General features: G+C 44.7%; 1 pseudogene; it reads right to left on the bottom strand.

Annotated features, from left to right (window-relative positions):
• Positions 1-2,876: 2,876 nt before the first annotated feature.
• LOC125157040 (glutathione S-transferase P-like) overlaps positions 2,877-13,975 on the bottom strand; it is a 62,388-nt pseudogene continuing 51,289 nt past the window's right edge.

Here is a 13,975-nt window from a genome sequence, read left to right as displayed (position 1 = left end):
GCCTGAACCGTTAGGGTCTCGGCTAGCAATGCCGCCCGGGGCTCCAACTTACCACAAGCGTCCGGGAGGAAGACGAGGCAACGGTCGCCGCGGCGGCAGCTAGACGAGAAACGGACTCGGCTGCAATCGCCCAGCGGAGCCCGCGGCAGTCGATGCGCTGCGCTGCGCTGCGCGCCGCAATCTCGCGCCTAGGCGGAGGGAGGGATGGAGGGAGCTCGGCGCGATAGTGAGCACCGGCGAGTCGACCTCCTCTGGGCGACCGTGCGCCCCCGGACAGGTTTGGCTGGTCTTGCTCCACTATCTTACTCTAGCTTAGTAACTGACCACCTCCAGCATCTCTGCACTATTCGCGTCTTCTTTCTTCTTCGGTGGCCCCTAACTAACTACACTACTCTAAACGGACGAAGGCCATCACGCGAGCGCCACGCCGATCTCGACGACTCCGACGACAGCGGTGTCCAAGAGGGAGGAAAAGTTCGTATGCGATCGCAGGTAAGGGGCGGCAGGCCGATGGAGCAGCCAAGGTTGGCGATCTAGCTGCTCCAAAGGCAAGATCGGAAAGATCGGTGCGCCCGAGGCTGCGAGCTTCCTCGGCGAGCACCAGAGCGCCTACCCCGCGCTGGCGGTGCTGCACCGCTCTCTTGGGCCAAAACCGGAGGAGGGGTGGAGCCAAGAGCGGCCAATCAGCGCTCAGCATTGCACTGCCCCCGGCCTGTTTGGACCGTGTCTTAGTGCATCTGGAACCTGCTGGCAGGGGGCGCGAGACCCCGTGGTGGTGGTGGTGGCGGTGGTGGCGGCGGTGGTGATTAACTTGATTTATGAGGCTTGGAGTCTGGGGGGAACCGAGGTCAGTCATGGGGTGGGGGTGTCTCAAGAATGCACCCTTAAAGATTCACAGAACGCCTTCCCAAACACACACACACACACACACACACACACACACGCACACACACACACCTTAACATTTCAGAAGTCTTAGAAGTTCCACCAAGCTTTGAAACTCCCTCTGACGTTCTGTCTCCAACTCCTAACCCCTTTCCACAACAGGAACAAGCGAGGCATTCACAAGGTCAAACATATTTAGTGAGCAAAGGCCGTGGCTCTAAGGCCCTTTACCACAGCATTCCCCCCCCCCCCCCCCCGCGCCTTGTCCCTAGCCCCAAATGCTGAGAAAGGAGAAAGGAAAACTCTTGGCCTTCATGCCCCAAGAGGGTACAATTTGGTTTCCTTCTTGACCCCACAGGCCCCCCTAGGTGCTTAGAAAGACACCCGGGGGCAGCTCTTTTGCGTTTCTGCGGTGGGGCTGTACCTATTTCTCTGGGACAGAGCCTGAGGCCCACGGTCAGTTGGCGCCCCAGCCGCCGTGAGGGCTGCCTTGACATGGTCAAGACAGCAGGGTAAGAACTGAACCACAAATCTCCCTTTTGGCAACTAACGGGATGCCGAGCTGCAGCCCTGTAAGCAGAGCTCCCCCCCCCCCCCCCCCCCCCCCCCCCGCCCAGCCGGGCTCCCCGGCGCCCGGCAGGTGCCTGCGGTGTCCTGGCCGCCCCGCAGAGAACGGTGGTCGGAGCCACCTGGGCCAAGACGCCTCGGAGGCAGCAAAGACCAAACTTAGTAGTGGAGGAGATCCCACCGGGAAGGGGGCCAAAGCAGATTCCTTCTAAGGAGGAATGGGAATTGAGGGGTGTGTGTGTCTCCGGTCCTGGTCGAGGCTCCGTCGCAATGTACCGAGGGCCGCGGGAGAAGTGGGGATTGGCTCCTTGCCGGTCCCAGGAGCCGCACCGAAGAAAGAGATCGAGACTCCGGTTCGGCTACTTGGGACCCGACCGCAGAGCGGCGATTATACGAACAGGCTACATACACCGGCGGCCGTAGGGCAGCTGGAGGGGATCGGACCCCAGGGAGCGCAGAGGGAAGGGAGCGGCTGGCCTCCCTGGGGACCGTTTGCCTCAGTAGCACCAAAACTTCGGGTTGGGGAAGGAGGTGGGAGCAATGATAAGAAGTGGGTCCTTTCCTTCTTTCGGGTCACTTCCGTCTGTGCCTCAGTTTCCCGATTCACAAAGGGAACTCTTTGGTCTATTCCAACAGGGGCTTGCGGGAATCCTAGGATTTCCCCCGTCTTCACTGAATTCAGACAGTTTGCAGGGTTCTGACATTTCATTTGGCAGCGAGCATACTGTCCACACCCAAGTTCTCCTTCGCAAAGCAAAAACCCATCGCAGTGTTCTTGGAGCATCTGTTGAATGCTACTGCATGGTGCCGCACAGGTGGCGGCGACCGCGCTGCGAAGTCCGGGGGCTGCACAACGTTCGCGTGTTTAGCAAGGCTTTGTTCGCGAACGGTAATTTGTAAATATCGAAGAGCAAACGTATGTCTTCCTTCTAACTTAATGAAGCACCCGTCTTTCAAAATTCCCCAAGTGTCCTCTTTCTCTGTCCCCGCGGGCACAGAATGCTTGGTCCCGGCTTCTCTGGCGGGACTGCCTTATTTTGTGGGAGGCCGAGACGTGAGTTCTACTTTTAAAAATGTAAATATAAATGCCTGTGATACACTCGCTAAGGACAAGATGGACTCTGCCGAGCCGAGAGCCCTGAGCGAGCGTCCGCCGATGCCGAAGCGAAGCCGGGGACCTTTTGGAGCTGCCGGGCTCCCTGGGGGAACCAGGCTGAGAGCCGCTGACCACGGTCAGGACAATGATGAGGCTGGGGGTGAGGATGCATCGGTTATTATTACGATTACTATTACTACTACTCCTACCCATCTCGCTCTCTAGGCTGTTCTCTCCTTCTCCCCGAGACCGGCACCAGTGCCGAGAAGGACCCGGGGTGAAGCCCTTTCGGGGATGGGGAAGGTTCCCGGTGCCGCACAGAGTTAGCTCACCAGGCGGCGGGCTGAAGCGCGCCTTGGGCTTCCAAATTCGAGTGCGCACCGGCAGGCAAATTTGCCCTTGAGCGGCGCTCGCCGGGTGGCCGCGAGCGGGGAAGGCCGAGCCGGAGCCGGGGACGCAGCCGGGCTCGGGGCGCGGGGTTCAGCCAGGAGCGCCAGCCCCGCTTTCCCGGCACAGGAGGCGCGTACCGCCCCTTTGGCTTCTCTAGGCGGCGGCCTGGCCCAGCGCTAGCGGGTCCGACGGGTTTTGGTGGGTTTGGCAACCCTAGCCCGGAGAGTAGAGTGCAAGGAGTAATTTAGGGCTCACTTTAAGATCGGGGGGAGCGAACTCCAAACCAGCACCCTCTGGCGCGCACTGCCGTCGCCGGAGAGGTTTTCTCCCAACTCCTGCCTAAAATCGTCCTGGGGAATCGGCCCGAGGATTTTCACGGCTTTCCCTTCCCTTCCTTAGGTCTATGGAAGTTGTCCCGGAAAAGAGGAGTCATGTACTGTGAAATTCTCGGCTTTGATGCAAATCCCCAGCTGTCCCCGGAACAGTTTCCAAAAACTTGCCCCCTTTTCTAAGGACATAGACTTGCCTTTGCAACTTTCACACCAGGGGGATTCCCCCCACCTCAACTATCTACCTTTCCAAAACTCCAGACTTAAAAATCCAGGAAAGATTTAAAGAAGATTGTTACCAACTAGGTAAAAATCGCTCATTTAAGACTTGGGGAACGTTCTTATAAACAATAGTAACCGACTGGAATAATTTACTTCCTTCCTCATTACGGTTTTTCCTCTTGACCAGAGAACCCTATTATAACAAAAGTAAAAGATTATAGACACATATGACTATGATTGATTTAATAATGAGTGACTGGTTTCCTGAAAAATACTCCAAGGCAGATATTTTTGCAGAGCAAAGGAAGCTACACAAAAATTCTACCTTGAGATTTTTACCACAGGACACAAATACAAGACATATTGATATTCCTTCCATCCATATATATATATATATATATATATATATATATATATATATTAGGTTTAAAGGAAATCTTGACAGTTAGAAGGATTTTGGGGGGTAATTAAACAATTGTATCAAATAATACTTTCCGCATTTCATATTTTTGCTTAACTGGGAAAACCCAGGATGATATCCATAATGTCCATCCTTGAGGCACGATATCCAAAGAGATAAACTTTCATGGCCTTTTACACAGTAAATTTCTCTTTTACTGTTCCTCAAGCAGGGTCATCGAATAAGAAAAAAAAAAATCTTAGATACAGATGGCTCATTATACACAAAATCTTTTCAAAGTTGGTAGGATTATTTTTAATGAAGACGAAGGCAGTTGAACTCTATGTGCTGTGTACGAAGGCAGGGGGCAGTCTCTGATCATGTCAGTCTTTGTCTGAGTGCAACTTGTTTTTGGAAAGATCCCCGTTTGAGCGAAAAACAACAGTCAACTCTGCTTCTCTGATCCTCTCATCGATGGTTGGAGGAAGAGACTAAAAACCTTTGGGGGAGGATTTGGAAGGTCCCGTCTACGTATTTTTGCCACTTCTCAGAATAAAAAGCTATATCAAGATTAGGAATCTGTCCTTCTGATTATTTTTTAAACAAATGTCACCGAATTCATTTAATTGTATCTGACATTCTTGTAGTTGTGACTTCTAGTAATCAAGTATCTAATAAAAAAAAAAAAAACAACCAACCAATATACCCGTAAGTTTGAGGAGAGAGGGGCATATAATCTAGTAGCCTCACCAAGGAGGAGAGAGAGCAAGCTACTTAGACGTCAGTTCTTTAAAGAAACATTCAGGCTACGATGAATGCATTTTATAATATGGGCATGCGTTTCGCTCTTCCCGCACAGAATGAGAAAGATGACGATTAGGACCTTTCGTTTAAATTAAGTCAAGATTGAAAGGCCAGGGCAACAATGGGTTTTCTTTCATTCCTAGCCCTGAGCTAGCAGTCTTGTTCTGTCTACACCTTATTCTGATTCTTTCAGACCCCTCTGATCTCTACTGTGCATTCCTGCGGTAATGAGGGCTTTCACCAGGCATCAGAATATTTGCTTGTTTGAGAGTCATCTCCGGAAGTTCACGGGCCTGGTTTCCCTGGTCTGTAAGTCAACATTATTGCATTATTTCCACTATTTTCTTCTTTTCTTTTTGTAGGAACCATCTCTTCCACCAAATTAGAAGTACCTCGGGGACAACGGTTTAATACGGGGCACCAAGAATGTAAATAACACTGATAATTAATTGTTGGCACAAAAGGGGTTAAGATGAAAGGCCAAGAAGGGCGGGACTGGTAAAACCTGAATTTTTCAAGGACCTGAATATAAATATAGAAAGCATGTTACTAAGTTGGCCCATGACCCAAAGAGATCATGGCAGTTTGAGCTGACCAAGATAGCCCTTACTAGGGGTAAATAAACGGGAGATGCTGAACGTCGGGTACCAAATTTCTGCGTGCAAATTCTGGTCACGGGACAAGAAAACTCTTGGTGGATTTTAGCTGGCATCAAGATCACCAAGTCCAAAGTCACGATTGCCAAAAAACCCAATTTTCTCTTGGCCTTTTACAACTTTCGTAGAAAGAGTCAAGATACAACCGGGCCCTGTTTGGTGCTCGCAGGCGCGATATTTAAAGAATGAAATCAGCAGATTGGAGTTCATCCACAGGAATGTTTCGGTTAGAAGGGGGCTGGAATCATGTTGTATGATGAACTTTCATTTGTATCCTCCGGAAGACGAGACTCTCAGGATACATGCTAGCTGGCTTCAGCTATGTGAGGGATTTTCTTCTGGAAAAGGGGTTTGCTTTGATTCCCAAGGTCAGCATCCATATCTTATTTGTATTTTTTTTCTGTCGGTGCCTGGAACAAGTCTGACACCAAGTAGGCATTCTAGAAATATTTGCAAACTGAAGGAACGACAAGCACAAGAGAATTAAACAGGAATCAGTTGTGGGCCCTATAGATTCTGGCTCTGTAGGGGAATTTTACAGCGTTCAGAACTGGCCAAGGGCGGGATCAGCTGTTTCTGAAGGTAGTGACCTCTCCAGTATTGGGGTGTTCGACCCTGTAAAGGGTAATCCCTCAGTGGGAGTGTTACAAAGGCGAGTCACGTGTGAGGAAAGGGGAGAAACACGTAGCAAACGAATGATATTGAAAGCTCTTTGCAATCCTAAATCTTGCAGGATCCATAAATGCTGTCTCTGCTTTTAGGGGATAGAAAAGAATATTGAGTTTTTGGAAACACACTGAGTAAGTTACGCACTGAAGACTTGCCGTAGATTCAGCTTTGCTGCAGGGTACCAAGGCCACAGGGCAGTTTTGTTGAGCCTAGGGCACTTACTAGCTACGGACTTCCATGGACAGTAAGCTGAAGGAAGCTTATTATCATGAAAACAAAAGGATTATGTTGGGATCCCGGCATCCTTTATAATTCTAGACTACTATGAAAATGATCCAATTAAAAATATTGGGGCTATGAGGAAAGGATGTAAATTAAGTTGAATGTTACAATGGGAGTTTCACGAACACAAACTGAATGTTAGCGGTAACAAAAGGAGAATTTGTTTTCTATTAACCTGTAGAATATGTGCGTGTGGACTTCAATATTCTTCAGTCGCGTCTTTGCCTAAGACTCTTGAGATTTGCACAAAGAAAATGTTCCCTAAGAACTGGCACGGAGAGCAAATTGAAGCACAATTGGAAATAATGTTTGGGGCAGCTTTTGGTTTGTCTCCCTACTAATTATTTTATGTGACTGTGCAAATTGGCAAGGATTTCAGGCTCACAGGTATACCAAAGAAGCCTTGGAACTAATTCCTGATTATACAACTATTTTACGTCAGAAGTGATACAATTCATCAAGATATGATAAATGGGAGCAAAAGATAAGGTACAGAACATGCTCAGCTCAAGCTTAGAGACTAGAGTTAAGGATTTTCAAAAATATGTACCTTACCGTGCAGTCTTTGCATGACTGAGTGATCTCCTCTGGTTTATTTGACTCTATTCTTTTATTCTTGTCCCAAGAGCTATTATTCGTTATTAGTTCAGTGCTGCCAGATTTTTTTCTAAAGCTAGAATTTAAATTAACATTCAAAAATATTTCCTGGAACTCAAGAAATCATTCCATCATCACGTAAAGCTGTGTTACAAGCGAGGCCATTTGTTCGGTATGATGTTCAAGTTAAGCTTAGTTCAGAGAGCTGTTGTTTCGTGATTTCCTTAAGGCTGCAGTGAACACACTGCACATTAAATAGACATATACATGGGGCGCCTGGGTGGCTCAGTCGGTTAAGCGACTGACTTCGGCTCAGGTCACGATCTCACCGTCCGTGAGTTGGAGCCCCGCGGTGGGCTGTGTGCCGATAGCTCAGAGCCTGGAGCCTGCTTCAGATTCTGTGTCTCCCTCTCTCTCTGACCCTCCCTCGTTCATGCTCTGTCTCTCTCTGTCTCAAAAATAAATAAACATTAAAAAAAATTAAAAAAAATAGACATATACCATTACTCGAATATACACATGAGCCAAGCACACATCTCAAAGGTGGTAAAGAGCTCTTTAAACTAGAATGTGTAATGCAAAAGGGGAAAAATGGTTGAGTTTATAATCCCCTTTGTTATCAACTGTTGCTTTCCAGATGGGGTAACAAAGATAAAAAGGAATTCACTTATCAGTAATGTTTGAAATGTGGCACTTTTTCCTCCCCAAAGATCTTCTGTTGAAAAGTTGCAGTATTTTTGAAAAAGATAAATTTCTTCTCTTTATGCATACTTATTAAACAAGAATATGAATAATGGCCTATATTTCACTGTTAGATGCTGCCTACTTAACAGAAAAATCTTGTACATAAAATTTTAAGCAATGATCAATTTCACCACAGAACTCATACAGCTATGTTATTTTGCTTTGCCTGATATCCATATCCTCCCCAGGAAACGACAGAATCAACTAACCTCAACTTATTCATTTGGATAACATGGCGTATAAACTCCATATCCCCTGTTGTAATTCATCAGTGGTGTCAAATATGTCACAGGGGTTTTGGCAAACCCTTAACATCTGCCAGTTCCGAAAAATAATGTATATTGGAAGCCACGAGATTTAGCATAGCAGAACCAAGCCAAGTATCAAAAACACACTATCGCTCCCACGACTACTGCCACCGCCACCAAGGTCAGCGTCTTTTCCATCATCATCATTGGGAAGCTGGCCAACAAGAATTATTTAGTTGATTAGTAAGCACCAGTCATCCGTTTTGTTAATAGGTACTTTCTCCTCTTTATCAGACTTTGCTTCTCTCTCTTTTCATCAAGACATATTTACACAGAATTAAGACCCACATCATCCCCTTATCCAAGTGACACCTCCTTCTCTCAAAATACCTTCTCTCAAAATAGCTTCACTTGTTAGTTTATCAACTTTTGGTGCATTCATGGAAGTAGAGCAGACTGGAGGATATGTTCCTACCCACCCTCCTATGGATAACATATTAACTCTGCTCCTTTATTTAAAAAAAAAATTTTTTTTAAAGTTTATTTTTGAGACAGAGAGAGACAGAGCATGAAAGGGGGAGGGGCAGAGAGAGAGGGAGACACAGAATCGGAAGCAGGCTCCAGGCTCTGAGCCATCAGCCCAGAGCCCGACGCGGGGCTCGAATTCACGGACCGCGAGATCATGACCTGAGCTGAAGTCTGGACGCTTAACCGACTGAGCCACCCAGGCGCCCCTTAACTCTGCTCCTTTAATAAAATGTTTCAACCAGGCAGCATTGGTAAATATAAAGAAGTCTTTGATTGCAACATTACACCAAAGAAATGAGGATTTTTCTTACTCCTCACCAACAAATTTGCAGGACTAAGTCTCCACACATTTCAAAGGCTAGAACGACACGAGTTTACTCAAGATGATGCATTGAAAGCAAGTAAGAGCACAGGCTCTGTCTTTCAAGACTGAATAAAAAATGTTCAATAAAATCTTTTCCCACCACCAAAAAAATTATACACGTTTTAGTTTATGGACAAGTACAGAAATCCTTTATTGTCTCAAAGTGGAGTTTAACTTGAAGCAAAAGCCAATACAGCAGTGATTAGATGCCTACCGGAGTCAGCATTAATTCTCTGGCCTTTTGATTTGTGAAGTGACATCTTTTTACTCTGTGTGTCTTCTGATCATTAGTAGGAAAATGGTAGAAAAAAATTTTTTACTAGGTGATCTTTCGGTGGAGAGTAATGAATGCTTCCACCGCTGATAGAGTCAAAGCTAGGGGCAAGATTTGCTAGAGAATTAAACTGTGTTAGCTTTCCATTTGGCCAGACCTTCATCTGCTAAAATATGATACAAAAATAAACCTTTATCTTTTAAAGTGCTGTACCCAGTAACCAAGAAGAGCCTGCTAAGTTAAGAACTAGATGGATTGATCTGCCATTGTTAACTTTGTCTATGCATTTCCGACTTCATGATGACTCCAGTCTTTTTGTCGATATAACTTGGCTGAAGTGACACAGTGGAAGAATCATCTCTACTGTCTAGTTTGATTACAAAGTATTGTGGCTAGATTATATCAGTGGTCCTGGCTTGTTGAGAGTATTTTTTTTTTTTTTAAGTTTGTAGATCAAGTAATATGGCATTAAAAAAAATCCCAACAGAATTGTTTGCAACTCCGCCCTTCTGAGAAAAAAACCAATCCCGACAAGACATACACAACTAAGAAGGTGGTTTGCCTTTCAAACACACTGGTAGAGAGAATGCATGGGGAGAGGGACAGAAAAGGGGGGGAGAGACCGAGAGGAGGAGAGAGGGAGAGAGAGCGAGAGAGAGAGAGAGAGGGAGAATCTCAAGCAGACTCCACGCTCAGCATGGAGCCTGAGGCAGGGCTTGATCTCACGACTCTGAGATCATGACCTGAGCAGAAGTCAAGAGTCAGATACTCACCTAACTGAGCCACCCAGGCGTCCCACTTGTGTCATTTATTGAGTGACAGTTTATTTCAGAGTAGGCAAGAGTTTTCTTCCATTCGTTTTACCTTCCATATGCCTGCTCCAGGAGAAACACAAAGATGTTACATTTTCCTGGAAGCTTACAGTCAACAAAGATGACATTTAGGGCAATATTTCAAAAATTAAAGTGAAATAATACTTCTAAGGAAACGCATGTCACTCATCTGGTTATTAACGGTATTAGTAGAACAAAACTGGAACAATATATCTCCTCTCACTGCCCCCTCCCCCTCCCCGTTCAGGAGAATAGTTGGATTGATAATATAAATTAGAACTGCTGAGCCCTACTCAGCATTCACTTACATGCTGTGCAATCTGAAATATTTATAACTTCACAGTGTAACCATGGCTAGAAATCCTTTAAATTTGAAGGTTTAAAAAATTATGTTGTTGCATATGGTTTGCAAATGTGTGGAAGAAGCAATAGTATGTATATAAGCTCTCACGAAGCTAATTAATAAAGTTAATTAAGAAAGCTTTACTTGAGGAAAAAATGAGCACCAGGTGATTTAATGACCAAATCCAAAATTAATACACAAACTGACCTACAGTTTTCATCTTGACTATGCTGGTTGACTATTGGTTGTGTTTGGAATGGAAAAGAGGTTTCTAGAGTGCAAGTACAATATTGGATTTATTAAAGAGGCCTTTGCTCCGAGAAAGTCACCTCTGTGTTATTGCAGATAGTGCGCTGCAATTCAATCATCTCTGCTCTTAAATTTTAAGAGCTTGACTTCTTTGTTGCAAAGTCTGAGTTCTGACGGCTTATCTAAGGAAGCTAAAATACACACCATGTGGCACAAAAAAAACGATTACAGAGAGACAGTTTGATCAGGTACCAGATTAAAATGCAAATCAAAGTAGACCTAACCTTATTACAGATGAAATGCAATCGACTATTTTTTTTTTTTTTTTTTTTTTAAAGAATCACGAGGGCGGGCGCCTGAGTGGCTCAGTCGGTTAAGCGTCCCACTTCAGCTCCGGTCATGGTCTCATCATGGCTCCTGCGTTCGAGCCCCACTTCGGGCTCCGTGCAGACAAGCTCCGAAGGAGCCTGGAGCCTATTTCGTATTGTGTGTCTCTCTCTCTGTCCCTCCCCGCCCCTCAAAATAAACGGTAAAAGAATCATGAACTTTAATAGTTGATAAAGTGAACAATGCTAAATTATTGAAGAACTTTTCCTTTTCTGTTGTTCTGACAGTTGTACTAATGACTGCTGGTGTAGACCTTGGCTTTACTGGCTTCATAATGTTTCTTACTACGCTGGGAATTGGATTGTGAAGTATTTCATAAGCGCAATAATTCTTTGCAATAGAAGACCTTGCTGGAGTCTTCTCATCATCTGAAAAGCAGTTTTATTTATTTTTTTTTCATTTTTGAAGATCGTTTTCTTTTTCTTTTTTTTTTTTTTTAATTTTTTTTTTTAACGTTTACTTATTTTTGAGACAGAGAGAGACAGAGCATGAACGGGGGAGGGTCAGAGAGAGGGAGACACAGAATCTGAAACAGGCTCCAGGCTCTGAGTTGTCAGCACAGAGCCCGAAGCGGGGCTTAAACTCACGGACTGCGAGATCATGACCTCAGCGGAAGTCGGCTGCTTAGCCGACTGAGCCACCCAGGCGCCCCTTGAAGATCGTTTTCAAGCTAGGGTTGTTAGACTTGACAGCATTCTCCTGAGCAGAATCAATTAGTTGCTATTAGTGATTTGTTTGCTCTTCATTTACAGCTAATTATATACAGTTATATGTCCCTTTGTCTCTTGAAGTCAACACTACACAAAAAATAGCAGCGAGGTCTCATTTATGTTGTATTCACAAGTGCATGAAAAATACAATTAATTTTGCAAATCTAATGTTGGAAGTTATTGGAAAAAAAGTATTTTTAGGACACTGCAATCAACTCATATGAGAACCTAACCTTACATCAACATTAGATTTCCATACAAAAAGGCTAATGAAGTATGATACAGTTAAAAGTTTGTATTTTACATAAAGCCTTTCTCAGAAGAACCAGACATTCGTTAAGGTTTTTTTTTTTTGCCTTAATATGAGCAAGACCCATAAGCTTTAATGAAAATCCTCAGCTATAGAATATCAACCGGAAAATAACTACAGAAAAAAAAAAAAAAAAAAACAACATACGGCAGTTTTCCCAACCAAAAGCTCTAGCATTCCTGATAATCCAAGGTCAACTCTCCATCCAGTAACCAGGGCAGAAGTCAAAGTTGACCACATTTGATGGCGAATCAATTGGATGTTAAACATAAGAAACTTCAGATGTATCACTTTGGTGATTTAAGGGAAGGGGAGGGTCCATTTCTGTGTCCACGTAGATAGTGCCAATTACATTTAAGCACCTCTAAGGAGGAGTAGCAAAACTCCAATATCTTTGCTATATTTTCAAGTTTTTGAAAGTGGGTGGCTATTCGCATCGTCTTAATTTGCGATCGATTTCAGGAAGTGGAAATTCCAGCTGGAATTTAAATTGTTTCTGTGGACACGGTCTTCCATTTATCATTCCATTCAGTGTTCCCTTTCTGAAACTTCATGGCCTCTTTATTTCTACGTTGTCTTTTGAGGGTGATTTATGTATTTTTTGTCTTTTTTCCCCCTAGCTTCAGATTTAAACTTAGAAAGAAGAAGGTAAGAAATAAGAGCTCTGGAGACCACCTGGGGCAATGTTAATTTGTTCTTCGTTAATAAAAGTTTGACTCACTGTTTTCTCTTGCTTGTTCTCTCCTTTGCACTCCTCTTGCCCTCCAAATGATGACAGGGAAGGAAAATGAAGCAGCTGGCTTTTCTATTTCATATAATTTTACAGATACAGACCGCTCGTAATTCATCAAGATTTTACCTAGGAAAAATGCCTACCTGTAAAATGTCTTTAATGAGCTTGAAAAGTTTGTTGAAATGATCCTTATCTCTAAATTTATAGAACATAGCCGACAATTTTAATTTTTTTTTGAGACCAGTGCCCCCTTTTTGCCCTTTGGGGATATTCAACTGGAATTTTTTTCCATTATTCTCAAACACGGTTTCTAAAAATTTTTTTTTTCAACGTTTATTTATTTTTGGGACAGAGAGAGACAGAGCATGAACGGGGAAGGGGCAGAGAGAGAAGGAGACACAGAATCGGAAACAGGCTCCAGGCTCCGAGCCATCAGCCCAGAGCCTGACGCGGGGCTCGAACTCACGGACCGCGAGATCGTGACCTGGCTGAAGTCGGACGCTTAACCGACTGCGCCACCCAGGCGCCCCTCAAACACGGTTTCTAAATCTTTAGTGACAGCTTTATCGAGATTCAACTCACAAATAGTAAAAGTCACGTCTCTAAAGTATGATCCAGGTTTTAAAAAAAAAAAATACCTTCACAGTTTTGTAAACCATCACCACTCTCCAATTTTTGTTTCTAAATTTCAAAATGTCACTGATAGGTGACATGAATTTTAGAGGTTTTCGTAAAGATAGTAGTTTATTTCAGTAATCATTTCTTCTTTGTTATGCTGATAGTCACCTTAAAACATTGAGCTAGGAGCGCCTGGGTGGCGCAGTCGGTTGAGCGTCCGACTTCAGCCAGGTCACGATCTCACGGTCTGTGAGTTCGAGCCCCACGTCGGGCTCTGGGCTGATGGCTCAGAGCCTGGAGCCTGTTTCCGATTCTGTGTCTCCCTCTCTCTCTGCCCCTCCCCCGTTCATGCTCTGTCTCTCTCTGTCCCAAAAATAAATAAACGTTAAAAAAACATTGAGCTATAATTAGCAACATCATATTCCCTAAGCTATAGAGTAGTCTATTAAATCTGGAGAGACACTTTGGGCTTTTAGGGTAGGACAATCTTTAAGAATATTCAAGGGCTGCCTGGGTGGTTTGGTTAAGCGTCCAACTTCGGCTCAGGTCATGATCTCCCGGTTTGTGGGTTCAAACCCTGCGTAGGGCTCTGTACTGACAGCTCAGAGCCTGGAGCCTGCTACGGACTCTGTGTCCTCCTCTCTCTCTGACCCTCCCCTGCTCATGCTCTGTCTCCCTCTGTCTCAAAAATAAATAAAACATTAAAAAAAAAAGAATATTCAATATTGCAGAGTTGT

This window comes from Prionailurus viverrinus, chromosome X, assembly GCF_022837055.1.
Source record: "Prionailurus viverrinus isolate Anna chromosome X, UM_Priviv_1.0, whole genome shotgun sequence".
In the NCBI taxonomy this organism is placed as follows: domain Eukaryota; kingdom Metazoa; phylum Chordata; class Mammalia; order Carnivora; family Felidae; genus Prionailurus; species Prionailurus viverrinus.
The sequence above is the reverse complement of the archived record's forward strand: the minus strand, read 5'-3'. Positions and strand labels throughout refer to the sequence as shown.